This window comes from Panthera onca, chromosome A1 (genome assembly GCF_046562875.1).
Source record: "Panthera onca isolate mPanOnc1 chromosome A1, mPanOnc1 haplotype 2, whole genome shotgun sequence".
NCBI classification, from domain to species: Eukaryota; Metazoa; Chordata; class Mammalia; order Carnivora; family Felidae; genus Panthera; species Panthera onca.
The window spans coordinates 111,020,274-111,034,632 of record NC_138339.1 but is presented as its reverse complement, the minus strand read 5'-3'; the positions used below and the strand labels follow the sequence as shown (position 1 = coordinate 111,034,632).

Sequence of the window (14,359 nt, the reverse complement as noted above, 5' to 3'; positions counted from 1 at the left end):
GACAGGTCTTCACTTTGATCGGCACCAAGTGTCTGGCATTAGGTCATCTAGATCAGGACTATCCCCAGCTCAGGTGACCCCCCCCCACCTTGTCTGAGTTCTTGAGAAAGTCACTGCCCCATAGAATCAGTTGCTGAGGGGAACCTTGACAGCCCTTGGGCCCACATACTTCCCAATGCAGGAATTCCCTCTACAGCATCCTGTTACATCAACCAAACTACACCTGAACACTTCTAATGAGTAAGAACTCCTCCAAAAGCCACCCCTTCTGGCTTTAAGAAAACCAGCCTTCTTCCTCTTCTCCTGTGTCAGGAATAGAATCATTAGCTACCATTTAGTCAGTGCTTATTATGGGATTTAGATAAATGGAGTTATTTAATCCCCAAAGCAATCTTGTGACAGAGGTACTAACACTACCCTTTTTCAAAAAAGGAATAAACTCAGAGAATGAAAGAATGTGCCCCCAGATCACACGGCTGAATGAGGACCTGCCCCAACGTCAGACTGCAGCACCCTATTTGTATTCACTAAGCTCTACGTCTGCAAGTTTCAGTAACTCTATCTCTTCAAAATACAAGAAGATGTACATCCCCATTGTGAAATTTTAGGTCCCTGAAATTCCCTAATTTGGTTATTTATACTAATGAAGGAGAAAAAGAATAAGTTTAAGCAATATTTAAACTTCACTTGAAAAATTAGTATTTATATCCTTCTATCTGATCCATTCTAGACCTATTTTATAGTTGTCCTCTCAGGAAGTAGCTTCACTTCTCCATTCCTAAGTTTTTGGGTTTGGATTGTGAGAGGTCACAGGATGAGAGCAGGGGTCAGTGCAATATTACTTTTGGGTACTGCTTAAGAAACTTCAAGAAAGCAATGAAGTAAAACAATTCTGAATGCTATCTCTTAACCTTTTCTTCTATTTGAAATACAGAGTATTATTAAATTGTTTAAAAGAAAAAAAGATGTCAGCACAAAGAAAAATTAAAGGCCCAAAAGAATGCCTTTGGATAAAATGAGTTGAACATACATTGTCCCATCGTGCCTTTCCAGCACCTCAACTCCTTTCTATGTTTAACGAATTACTCACCATATGGTTCTTTGAGCATACAAAACTACTTCCATTGGAGCAGTCAAAATAGGCAGATTCTTGCTTTTGCAGCCCCTCTGCCAATTCTAGGGCACAAATCATAAGCTTTCCATGAGCAGCGAAACACACCCATCCTGGGGCTTCAGATCAGGGAACCATGGACTCAGGGAAGAGGGAGCTTCCCCTCTGGTGACTGTGACAGCAGCAGTCAGTTGTCAAGCAAGGAGCATCAGCAGAGCCAGCCCCAGCAGTGGGCATGCCAGCCCCCACGTTGTGTCCAGCCGGAGCAGAAGAAATGGCTCACCAAGCTGGTTCCGTGTCTGACTCTGATGGCAGTTCTGGCTTCTCTTTGTTCCCACCCATATTCTAAGCCTAGCACCCGAAAGTTTTCAGAGATTCTACCAGATGCCTGTTACCTTTCAGAAAATTTCTGTTACATTTAAACCAGCCAGAGTCAGCTTCAACCACTTGCCTTCAAGATTCCTAAGGGATATATTATACACAAGGACATATTTGTGCTACATCACAACAACTGCAAAGGCATCAGGCCGTATTAGGAGCTGCCACCAAATCCTTACCAGCATGTGAGACTTAACCTACCCTTGGACCTGAAAAATCACAAGGATGACCAAACTCTCTTATGTTTTTTTTTTCATTACTACATTATGCAATGACCAGTCTCAGAATCTCAGAAAATGGGAAAGCAGAAATGGATGAGACTGTAGTTCGTAAGTGTTTCATGGTTTCCCCACTATTCTTAAATGTAAATTCTTAACAAATCCCAAGTCTATTTAACAATATATAAATTCCTGTCCTAACATTCTGTTATAAATTATACTAGTTTATACAACTAAAAGTGGGGTTGAGGTGGTATTGGAGGTGGAGAGGTGAAGACTGCTTAATGCACAAATTTTTTATTTCATTGTGTATCAGGGCAACATCAGCAAAACACAGCATGTGGGGCCAAAGCCTTCCAAGGTATTTTAAAAGAGAATCAGTCTTTATAAACGGGAAAACTGCTATAGGGTACACAGGACTTTATTACACAAAAGCTATGCTTTAAATAGAGGAAAACTGTTTAACAAACCATCATGTGTAGAAAAAAACGTCAAGGAAAGCAAGGACAGGATAAATATGAATCTCAAAAAAGTGGTTCAGAGGAAGAAAAAGCAAAATGCGAAGGGCTTATCTTCCCTAAATGAGCAGGGGATACACAGGAGTTTGTTTCATTATTAGGCTTTAAACTACTTGGACATACAAGGTAATTCATAATGAAAACTCTAAAGACACAAAGGACAAATAATGATAAGACTACAACAGACCATGTTACAGGAATAGCTTTCTTCAGTCTACTTAATTGTGGAAGCCCCCTGGTTAAATAACACATACCCCTGGAGCAAACACACTCTTGCTCTATCTTAACATGGAGGACAGAGCCCACATCCTTTTCATGGCAAGACCACCAGGCTGATAGCAGCCCTGAGTCAGATAATCACAAGCAGGTGGAGGTGATAGCTCGACATTGATCTTCATCAAGGGTAATTCACAGGCTCTCTGCAGCCTCTCACTCCAGACTCCATTTCAGGGATCCAGATGTTAAACGTGACCATTGGCTAATTCCTTACTTTAACAGGCACTTCCCAGGCAACTCCACCCCTGCAGACACCCCTCCAGTTTGCCTAGCCTCGATTAAAGTGCTGCTTATTACAAAACATTGACAATGTTCCTGGAACATGTTTGCAGGCCTGCCTCAATCAACAGATCTGTCTGGCTCAATAAACTGATACACTCTGGCCTCTTCCCTGCAACATCTTAATAAGACAGCCAGAAAGCTGCTTTTTTGTTAACCTTTTAAAATGTTAGACATGAGTCTTGATAAAACCTAAAGCTCAGTTCCCAAGTGGATGAGAAACAGAACTCTAACTGCTCATCAACCAAGTATAAAAAAAATAAAATCCAGGGCACCTGTGTGGCTCAGTCCGTTCAGTGTCTGACTTCAGCTCAGGTCATGATCTCACCATCTGTGGGTTTGAGCCCCGCGTCAGGCTCTGTGCTGACAGCTCAGAGCCTGGAGCCTGCTTCAGATTCTGTGTCTCCTTCTCTCTGCCCCTCCCATGCTTGTGCTCTGTCTCTGTCTCTCAATAATAAATAAACATTAAAAAAATAAATAAAAATAAAATAAAATCCAACAGAAAAACTTCTATTGGAACCCTCACAGCTGAGAAATACAATGAATGACTTTCAGTGCTCCCTCTAGGAGTGGATGGTGAGGGGTCTGCTGGTAGACACTGTTTCATTGTACAAGAAATGCCTGAAAATGGCAATAATATGAGAACAATAATTCCATCCACCACATTCTCGTGGTTTGTGTGACATAACTGGAGAAAGCATATGAATTTGTCCATCCAAAGATCTTCTGGTTAAATCTCACCTCCACCGTTCTTTTGAGTCTTCTTTCCCTCACTTGTGTGGTGAAAACAATAAAGTCTTCCTCGTGGAGCTGTGAAAGAAATCTCCACCATGCTGTCTGTCATGTGGAAGGTGCTCAGCAATTATTGGCTCTACTCCTATTCCCTAGAACAGCTACAGCCACAAAAAGCTGCTTCATTACTGACTGCTATGGCATGAGCTGGTCTGTCCAGGTCCATAGCTTCCTAGGAGTCCATGGTTGCACCATCAAATTGACAATCACACCTAACAATGCCCTGGAGCAACTTTCTACAATAGGCACAAGCCATTACTATATAGGGGCACCCAAGATTGAAGATCATGTTTAGAGCTATAAATTGGCTTCATTCCAGTCCCACAGAGTTGATGATCTTCTCTGCATGCTTAACATTTAGTAAAACCGCTACATTAAGGCAAAATGGTGAAGCAGTCCTACAACTGTCATTGTTGATCCCTATACACCCTCATGGTATGTTCCCTGTGCCCTCATAATCAGGCACCCCATGACTACATTTAATAAATGTTCCCCGTCATTCCACAGCTATAATCTCCACATTATCACCTTTTGAGGTTCACAGTTCGAACTCTGTTCCATCCCTCACCACAAAAAATGTTACCTGCTCCATGTCCCACTTGTAGAATCACAAGTGGAACCATTTAGGGGAGATCTACTCTAATCTTCCATTTAATAGAAAAACTGTGGCCCTGAGGCCCAGAGAAGTGATGCCAGATGCTAGGTGACGTCAGAGCTGGGTCTGGAGGACAGACCCTCCGGCTCCAAGGCCAGCACTGTTTCCACTATAGAGCTCTGCCTTAGCAGAGAGGCTCCACAACCAGACCAGAACCACGGCACACGATAGCTTTGTGTATTCCTGCTCTAAGGTAGTATTTGCTTTTAACAGGGACCCTTAAGTAAGGAGTAATACTTGCACTTTCAAAACAGCAGCCATGCCAGTGGGTAGATAATTGGGGTCAAATAAGCAGCTCTGGGGGCACCTGGGTGGCTCAGTCAGTTAAGTGTCTGACTTCGGCTCAGGTCATGATCTCATGGTCCGTGAGTTTGAGCCCCGTGTCGGGCTCTGTGCTGACAGCTCAGAGCCTGGAGCCTGTTTCAGATTCTGTGTCTCCCTCTCTCTCTGACCCTCCCCCATTCATGCTCTGTCTCTCCCTGTCTCAAAAATAAATAAACGTTAAAAAAATTTTTTTTTGAAAAAGAAGCTTTGGCTTCCCCAAATCATTCCACTTATGTGACCACCTACACTCCCAGAAAATGTTCTGCAGATGAAGGAAAATGTGAACTCCATCCACCATCCATCTATGTGTTCAACAAACATTTGCTGTGTGTCCACTACGTACAAGCCACAGTGCTATAGGGATTCAAAAGATTACTCCTCCCCCCATTATTCACTTTCTGTGTATCAGTTATCACACTCATCTTCACAGTCATCCTATGAAGTATCTATTCTATCTGCCATTTTACAGATAAGGAAACTAGATCTAACAAAAGTTAAGTAAATACTCCAAGTCCTGAGGTCTAACAAAAGTTAAGTAAATACCACGAGTCCTGAAGTCTAACAAAAGTTAAGTAAATACCCGAAGTACTGACGTTAGTAAGTAGCAGGAGCTGGGATTCAACCTGCCCTACTTGGGAGCGTATGCCTTGGATGGCCTTCCTGGTGCTTTCTCAGTGCAGGTGCATGGCTGACCTTTGGTGGGGGCATGTCAAGAAATGCAAATAAGAACGAACCTGTGAAGCAGGTACTAGGCAGATAGTAAAAGCTTTATCTTTTTTAAGGTTGGACAGGAAAAACCTTTTTATAAAATTTCTGTTTAGTTTGGAACTCAATGACACTTTGGGTTGCAACACCAATATATAAATGGGAGAGAATTTTAATATAAACTTGTCAATTTTTTCAAATTGTCTAAAATTTGACTAAATTGTCTAAAATTTGACTAAATTGTCCAAAATTTCAATTGTCTAAAATTCAATGGAAACAAATGTATATATAATGTATATATAAACATTTTTCTGGTTCCTGCAGTCTGACCTAACTATAAGTTGAGTTTGTGTGTCAACACCCGAGCCATGCACTTTTTGGCACCCTATACATTTATTTACCTAGATGTCAGGCCACATTCATTTCTCATTTAAGTGGTACACAGTGAGTAGGTGGTGTTCAATAAAACGACATTGACTGCCTAAGAATCATGCGAATGAAATGTTGAATAGCCATTCTTTGGCTGAGAACAATGGGTTTTTTAACTTGAGTGTAATAACAATTAGAAGACTTCCCTTAGGATTGCATTACCTCTGCTCAAGTGACTACCAAAACTTTCTGATGTCAGGTCACTGAATACAATTTCAGAAGCATATGGCTTCTCGAGCAACACTACTTAATACAACTTTCTGTGATGATGGAAATGATCTTCTGATGTCTCCTTTACCAAGCATAACAGCTACTAATCATATATGGGTACTAAGTACTTGAAATGGGGCTCTGTGACTGAGGAACTGGATTGTTCATTTTATTTCATTTTAATTAATGGAAATAGTCACATGTAGCTGGTGGCCCCCAGAAGAGAGCCCAGTTTTAGAGGAACTGATAGCAGGAAAGGTGATTTACAGAGGGTGGAATGAGGGCTTAGTAATTTAACATGGCAGTTTCCTGTTAGATCCCTAACTTCCCAGAAGCATTACCACCTAGAGGACCTGAACCAGGTTGAAAAGAAACCAGTTTGCCTGTGATACTTTTCCTTCCCTAAATCTAGGGCCCCTTAAGGGAGCACCTGCACCACAATCAGGAACAAGAGAATGAGAGAAAGTCAAGTGACCTTGGAATCTTTAAGCCCATAGCCACAGAGGAGAAAACTGGAGTTCAAAGATGAAGCCAACTACCCTATGTCATAAAATGGCAGAACTGTAGTAGCCCCTGATAGATGATCTACTCTCTTTCACCTGAACTCAGCTGCCATCTCAGCTCTCATCCCTAAACTGTGGCAAGATATGATTTCAGGGGTTGCAGGCAAACAACAAAAATGTATAAAGGATGCTAAGAATAGGATGTAGGGACTAGTATCCCCATCAGAAATGGCCATCCCATCACAACTGGGCAACTGCCACTTGTAGTCAACTATAGCCATGTAAGAATCTGTTCTCTGTCTGGTTTTCCCAAGAGAATCAAGGAATAGAGTTAGTAACCTCTGGTTTCACCCCTCTTCTCCTTGCCCTTATAATTCCCTCCTTCCCAACTACCAGGAATACTTGAATGACAACAAAGGACTTAGAATTCGGGAAATTTCCTCAAAATTAGGAGGAATTAATCTGTAACTCATGGAGCTTTTAGCACCATGATGAAAATGAGACCATTGGCCCTACCCAGATCTCAAACCATACCACATTGCACCTGCCACTATATCCAACCCAAACCTCACCAGGAGTCTCACTACACCTACTAAGAAAAAAAAGACAGCAAATAGCCCAATGTTTATAGACTCTCAAGGGCTTATGGTACTGCTTATTAATTATAGTATAGTGGCCTACATCTGTTTGAAAAGGAATATGTGCTGAGCATGAGGCAAACACTTGGCTAAGGATCTTACAGATATTAGTATATTTTAATCTCTGAAACATACTTGTGATTATATTCCCAATTTATAGTTCATAAATAATGAGATTAACTATCTTTCTCAAGAACATAGGGACAAAGTAGTAGAATACGAATTCAAATGCAAGGTGGGCTCCAAAGCCCAAACACTTTGCACCACACCCTACCCCCTTCTCATTGCACCAGCTACTCCCATAAGGCTCTTTCCAACAGATGGCCTCTCGGGGGCTCTCCATAAAACACATCACCTTCTAATTTTTGTTACCTTTCCTAAATTACAGTCCCATCATTAATGAATGATGAAAATTCTATTACTTAACTGAGAAAAATAATTGAGGTATCTCTTGCTAAATGAAAATAACAAAATAAAACTTAACATCCTCAGTGACAAAATCATTGGTAACTATTCCCCATTCAGATTTACCCAACCCTTGATTCCTGTCAATAGTCTGTTTCTTGGTTTGCCTCTATCTCTTTTTCCCCCCTTTGCTTATTTTTTTTCTTTCTTAAATTCCACATGAGTGACATCATATGTTATTTGTCTTTCTCCGACTTATTTTGCTTAGCATAATACTCTAGCTTCACCAGACATTGCAAATGGAAAGACTTCATCCTTTTTATGGCTGAGCAATATTTCATTACACACACACAAATACATACCACATCTTCCTTACCCATTCATCATTCAATGGACATTTGAGTTGTTTCCATAATTTGGCTATTGTAGAAAATGCTGCTATAAACATCAGGTTGCATGTATCCCTTTGAATTAGTATTTTTATATTCTTTGAGTAAATACCTAGTAGTGCAATTTCTGTATCATATGGTAGTTCAATTTTCAACATTTAGAGGAACCTCCATACTGTTTTCCAGAGTGGTTTCTCTGTTTGCATTCTTACCAGTTTGCATTCTCACCAACAGTGTAAGAGGGTTCCCCTTTCTCCTCCTCCTTGCCAACCTGTTGGCCTGTTGTTTCTTGTGTTGTTGATGTTAGCCATTCTGACAGATGTGAGGTGTTAGCTCATTGTAGTTTTGATTTACATTTCCCTGATAAAACTAGTGGGACTACATGAAAATAAAAATCATCTGCATAGGGAAGGAAACAATCAACAAAACTAAAAGGGAACTTTCATAATGCAAGAAGATACTTGAAAATGATATATCAGACAAAAGGTTAGTATCCAAAATACATAAAGAACATACTATACTATAACTCAACATACTAAAAAATGCAATTAAAAATGACAAGACATGAATAGACATTCTTCCAAAGAAGACACATAGATGGCCAACAGACACATAAAAAGACAGATCTTGTTTTTAAAATTTCCATGTCTAAATATTTAAGGACACTTACAAGAAAACTAATTTTTAAACTACAAGGAAAAACAAGAGGGGCTAGAGGCAATGAATGTGCTATCCCAAACTGCTCCAATTGTTTTCACTTCCTAAAGTAAAAACTCTCAATGTGTTATTTCTATCAGTGATAAGTCTCTCTTGCTTGAGAAGCCACATCTACATTGATGAATGGGTAGATCTTCTACTACTATCTATCCTGATGGTAAATTGATATATAGTCCTCAGCAAATTCCATTTGAGCTCACGATTTTCCTATAAATGGGCCCTAGAACAGCTGCTACATTCCTGAAGTCTAGGCAAAATTTATGATCATACTTCAGCATTTGATCATTGTGTAGGAGATTAATGTAAAACTCCCAAAATAGCAATAATATGATTGCAGTTTTTACTTCATTCCTGGCTGCCAGTACTCTCTGCTTTATGTCACCAGCCTTTTTTGATGAAGATTAATTTCATTTTCTTTCTATTGGCTGTGTTAATAAAAACAAGTACTGTTGAGAAAACAGGACTATGTGGCACAATTAGCTAATGCCCATTCCTTCTATTTCTTATAAATTATGTTGAAATAAATTGCACTGAAAACAAGTTTGGGGATTTTAATCTGCTTCCCTGTGGCTGGTTAAAAAAGGGCTACAAACTGTGCATAATGAGCCCTTCTTACTCTGAGAACCAAGAGTAGAGGACTAAATGAAAATGTGGACTAGAACTGGCAATCAGATGAGGATGAGGAATGAAAAAGGCAAGGGCAGGAGATGTGATGGACAGAGAGGAGGAGGAGCATGGGCTGGCGGTAGACAAGGACAATGTGTGTTTGGAAAAACTCTGAGGAGCAATAGCTCAGTGACCAGGGTGTCATGTCATACAGAGGAGTACCTCTACCTCTTTTATTATGTCCACCAAGGAGTTCAAGCTTGTCCAACTCTCAACTCCTGACCACATTAGAGCTGAAGCAGGAAACTTTTCTTTCAGCAGCTCATTAAAGAGCTAAACTTAGCAAAAAAAAACCAAAAAACAAAAACAAAAAAAAAACACTGAAGATCAGAGCACATGCCCAGTAAACATAACAAGGATCAAGAGCAGATTTGTAGGCCTATCGCCTTTTCCCAAGCACAAGACCCCGAATCTCCCCTTCATTTCATTCTTTTGTTCTTGAAGTAGGTGAAAATGTGACCCCCTTAAGTTCTTAGCCAGTCTTCCTACCAAGAAGTGGGGTCTGTGTCCCTGCCCCATGAATATGGGTGGGTTTTGTAACTGCTGCCACCCAAACGGGACAATGGAAATGAGGCTGTGTGATTTCTCAGGATGGTTATGATGGGCAATGTAGTTTCTCTCTCCTCTGCAGAAACGTGCGCATGGGGCCTGAGTTCCAGGTATAGTGACTGACAACCTGGCGCGTCACCAGGCTGTGAGGAAACAAAGCCATATGGAGAGGTCACAATGAGGATTCTGGTCACCAGACACGTGAGTGAAAATGTCTTCCAGTCCAAGTATCAAGTTTTCTGTGTCCCTCAAGTCTCCATAGCTGGAGCACAGCCTGTGCTGTGTCCACTGTGCCCTCGCTGACTTTTTGAGCCACAGCCTGCCACATGATCTTAAGAAGATTAGCTGTTCTCAGCTGCTGAATTTTTAGGTAATTTGGTATACAATTACCTCAGTGGGCTCTCAAACTATCCTTTTGTTCCATTTCCATCTCTGATGTTTCTCTGTAGAAGTTCCAATCCTTCAACAAGTAGTTTCCACTTGTTTTAGCCCAGGAACTGTTTGAAAATTTCTATAGGGACACCTGAGTGGCTCAGTCAGTTAAGCATCCAACTCTTGATTTTGGCTCAAGTCATGATCTCTTGGTTCCTGAGTTCAAGCCCTGCATCAGGTTCTGCACTGGGCACAGAGCCTGCTTGAAACTCTCTCTCTCCCTCTCTCTCTCAAAATAAATAAATAAAGTTAAAAATTTTTTTAATTAAAAAAAAAAAAGGTGGTCAGAAGTGTGTCTGAAGCACATTTGGAGGCAGGTAGTCAGAAGTCAAGGAGAATAGTGTTTCTGAATAACTCTTTCCCTGTGGGAACTGCTGTGGTAGGACTGGGACTCAGTGAAAGGGGGGCAGGGTTCCAGTTCTTTAAGCAACAAGTTAGAAAATAACCTGATATACCAGCCTGATAAGGAATGAGCTGATGCCTTAGCAAAGGATGGAAGTGGAGACTCCATCTGGGAGCACCCAGCCTATGTTTCTGACATGCATGGGGCAGGGATTCAGAGGACCCCTGACCCCAGTGAGAATGAGATGATGTTCAGAGACCCAGGGAGGCTGCCAGACCTAAGCCATTCACAAAGACACCACATTCTGTGTTCACCAGCCCAGACCTCAGCCAAGAGTGCCACCAGGCCTCACAGCAAATGGGAGATAAGTGGAGCAGTGGACACTGTGCCTGGGGCTCCGGGCTCTTCCTTCACACCAAGATCCTGTCTGACCGTTCCTCTCCCCCCATACTTGCTTCTCATGTTGAAGAGGAGTCTGGAAAAGTGTGGAACACTGAGAGACCTAAAAGTCTGCGTACTTTTTTCCTAGAGACAGAGCATTATCTGAAATCAATACATCAGACTAAGACTTAAAGCAACTTGGACATTTAATTAATTTCCCCTCTAATCAGCAAGAGTTTGCTCAGGAGAAATATCACATTAGTTAAAATCAAAATTAAGGAGCTACATGTTCTCTGCCAATCCAGATGTGATGGGAATAAAATCAGTGGCTCACCGCAGGAGCTATACAAATACAACCTCGTTCTATCCTCAGAACAACTGTAACAACAGTCACTATGACTCTCTTCCCCATTAAACAACCTGCCAAAGCTCACACAGCCCCCAAGGGACAGAGGCACCAAAGGTCTGAGCACTTGACCGCTGCAGGTATTGCTTTATGACCCTTGGTCCAAGCTTCTTGGGGACACAATGTCATTGGGCAGCCCAAGCTTATATTTATTTATTTAAAAACACAGGGCACTGACACCATGGTAAAGACAATGTTCTTACAGCTGTGCCAGTATGAACTTGTTTAATCTTCTCACCAGTCATACGAAGCAGGTACTATCATTATTCCCAATTTATGTATAAGAACATTGAGCTCAGAAAGCAAAGTAATTGACCTCCAGTAAATTTTGAAGCTACTAAATGGAGGAATGGCTATTTGAACCCAGATCATGGAGAATGAGAAATGAGCTATTATTTACCACACTGGACAAACAGACAGCCAAACAACTTCAGAAATTCTATCTTTTCAAATCACACTGGTTCTCAATTGTAATAAAACCTCTCACAGTATAATCTTCATGGATAATAAATGGGAACATAATTTCCAGAAGTATTCATTTTCCACAAGTAGGAAAATCTATCTGAAATAGTTACAACTGGTACTAGAACCAAAACAGGTTATAATGTTAAAAAGGGAAAGTAGGGGTACCTGGTGGCTCAGTCGGTTAAGTGTCCAATTTCCGCTCAGGTCATGATTTCATGGTCCGTGGGTTTGAGCCCCGTGTCAGGTTCAGGGCTGACAGTTCAGAGCCTGGAGCCTGCTTCGGATTCTGTGTCTCCTTCTCTCTCTGCCCCTCCCCCACTCATGTGTTCTCATTCTCGTTCTCTCTCTCTCTCAAAAATAAATGTCTAAAAAACTTTTAAATAAATAAATAAATAAATAGGAAAAGTAGACTAAAAGACTAGTGCAAGTAGAAAGCAAAGTTATTTAAAAACCAGAACTATCCTGGACTTTCACATATATTATTACCACAGTTGTCTGAAATAAGAGGAGAAAGATCACAAGAGGAAGTGCCACACAAGTGTTGCCTAATTTCTTTATCATCATCATGATCATATTGCAATTATTGTATAAAACCAACACATCACAACATAGAAAAGTGATCCTCACATAAAAGAGACCTTTTTCCAGTGGAGACATTCATTTCATAACCAAAAGCAAGGTATTTCAATTTTTAACATTACTTTTGAATATTAAAGTTCAATCCAAACCATTTAGTTCTGAAAGAGCAAAATGACGATGTTAAAGATCAACTCCACATGAGGGAACTAAAAATGAGGTCTAAATGAAGGAAAATGTGAAATTAACCCTAAATTTAGAAACATTTTTTTCTCTCCCTTGCATTAGTTGTGATTACCTGGACATCTGTCACCTTTCCTACATAAAAATGTCGACACATATATACAACGTATTCCACACTCACCCAACCATGTAAGCAGCTTGCTGAATCTGACCATATTCATTGTTTGCTTCAAAATTCCCCCAAGGAAAGTCAGGATGAAAGGGATTTATGTCTACAACTCTCTGACTTATTTTATTAAGTCAAGAAAAATTAATTAAAATTCTTAGAGTAATGTTTCTTTTTAGCTAAGTGTGTTTATCCTAGTGAAGGAGCTGGAATAAAACCTGGCTTGTTTTGCTTTCTTTTGTCTTCCTTGAGGTTTATGCCATTCATGTCTATAGATGCACCTGCACAATCAGTACAATGCCAGCATGACTACACTTAAGTATGTCTCCAGAGTAACAACAGGAAGGTGACATCTCTGATATTCTGATGGTGAAAGCAGAGCAAGTAAGACAAAAAGAAGTTGGGAGAACAAACAGCCATAGAATACTGGAGGCCCAATCAGGTGTTTTGCTCCCAGTACCCCAGAGTGAATCTCTTTAATAAACTGGCATATTGCATACCCACTCAAGAGAGGAGCCCAGAACAGATGGAAAATCAGGTGACATCTTTCTGGAGGCCCCACTCTGTTTGGATATAATGGGGCATTCTCAAATACTTTAATGTAATGCCTGTATTCACCTTCACATTTTTTTTTTGCCTTTTTCTTCATTTCTAGATCACTGATCACTGTCTAGGGATGATGAGTGGTTTGTATTATTTCCAGGAAGACAGCGATTTTTCCCAAATCATCTTGCCTCCTTCATGACCAATTCAAATCCACCTATTTTGCATATTGGCATAGGTACTTACAGCAAAAGGGTTCTATCACCCAGAATCCTGTTACTGGTCTTAGCAAAGTACAGTAGTCATTATATCACCAAAGATGAAAGTGAGACCTTCCAATACCTTAAGGTATACACTGAATCAACTTAAAAAATTTTTAATAAGTTCATGTTAATTTTCCTTATATTTAAAAGTAGGTTATTTAATATCAATAACAGCAAGCTGTTCTTGTACATTTATCTATTTGCCGAAGGCTATAGGATTATTTCCTATAACGCTTACAACAAATCCCTGAGGTAAATCTTTTCAGTTTTTATGGATGAGGAAAATGAGGCAAACTTATTTGCTTAAGCCTATGTAGCTATTAAGTCATTATAACATGATTTAAACACACCTCACTATGATTCCAAAACTGTGCTTTTAACCATGCTTTTACACAGCTTCAGGTACAGAATTACTTTGAAAATAAAAACATATACACAAAGACAAGTAACTATAACCTGAGCCTATTATAAAAATTCCCCAAGGAATAGTCAGGGCCATATTTAAGTTAAAGATCCACTAAAAGACCGCTTTGAGGGAAAAAGAAACGAAGTAATCTGTAGCCTGCTTCTATTGGCACAAACAAGACTATGAAGCAGTTCCCTGGTCATTGAACACTCCAGGAAGCTGGTATAAACCAAATTTAACCATTTTTTGAATGTTCTGTTTTAAACATTACAAATACTAACAATAAGGAATAACCAAGAAATAAAGTGGGTGCCTCTTACAAAACCTACCTATAATTTATAATTACATTAAACCCAAGTGAGGAGTCATCCCATGTGATACGCTGCACTCACCTGTATGAGATCAGAACATTCCCAAACCAGAATGTATTCAC

General features: G+C 40.2%; 1 long non-coding RNA gene across 1 annotated transcript in view; it reads right to left on the bottom strand.

Annotated features, from left to right (window-relative positions):
- Nucleotides 1–14,359, bottom strand: part of LOC144616886 (uncharacterized) — a 482,774-nt gene that overhangs the window by 370,703 nt on the left and 97,712 nt on the right. The gene's annotated exons all lie outside the window — the stretch shown is intronic.